At 41.4% G+C, this 497-nt stretch overlaps 1 non-coding gene across 1 annotated transcript; it reads right to left on the bottom strand.

Annotated features, from left to right (window-relative positions):
- Positions 1–200: 200 nt before the first annotated feature.
- trnak-uuu (transfer RNA lysine (anticodon UUU)) lies at positions 201–273 on the bottom strand. The gene has a single exon. It is a non-coding gene; the product is annotated as a tRNA-Lys (tRNA).
- Positions 274–497: the final 224 nt, after the last annotated feature.

Genomic DNA, 497 nt, shown 5'->3' with positions numbered 1-497 from the left:
CAATTCCCTTCTGTAATATCCATAATCTTCCTGGTTATTAACCGAATCTTACTCCTGATATTTGTCATAAGCCTCTGCTTTATTTTAACTTTTATTAGCATCATTACATTAGCTTTGGTTGCTTTACATTTTCCCTTCAAAGGAATATGTCTAGTGGTGTTGCACGAATGTAGAAATTGAGAATGGTGATTTAAAAGCAACGCCCGAACAGGGACTTGAACCCTGGACCCTCAGATTAAAAGTCTGATGCTCTACCGACTGAGCTATCCGGGCTCTTAAGGGTGAGGCTCACACAGCGACCTTCACTGGCTGACGTGGCTCATTACACCCCCCAGATTTTGCATTGCCTTCTGCAGTAATCCTGCCTGTACAGTGCATTTCTCTCACACACCCAGACTGACTGCCTCCCACAGCCTTCACATTAGAAATAGCCTCCCTCCCACAAACAATGTTACATTAGAAACATTCATATTTTATATTCCTAAAATAATAACTAA

The sequence above is a fragment of the Somniosus microcephalus genome, chromosome 16 (assembly GCF_052327205.1).
Source record: "Somniosus microcephalus isolate GS21.2 chromosome 16, FLI_Smic_1.0, whole genome shotgun sequence".
In the NCBI taxonomy this organism is placed as follows: domain Eukaryota; kingdom Metazoa; phylum Chordata; class Chondrichthyes; order Squaliformes; family Somniosidae; genus Somniosus; species Somniosus microcephalus.
This window is presented reverse-complemented; position numbering and strand designations above follow the sequence as displayed.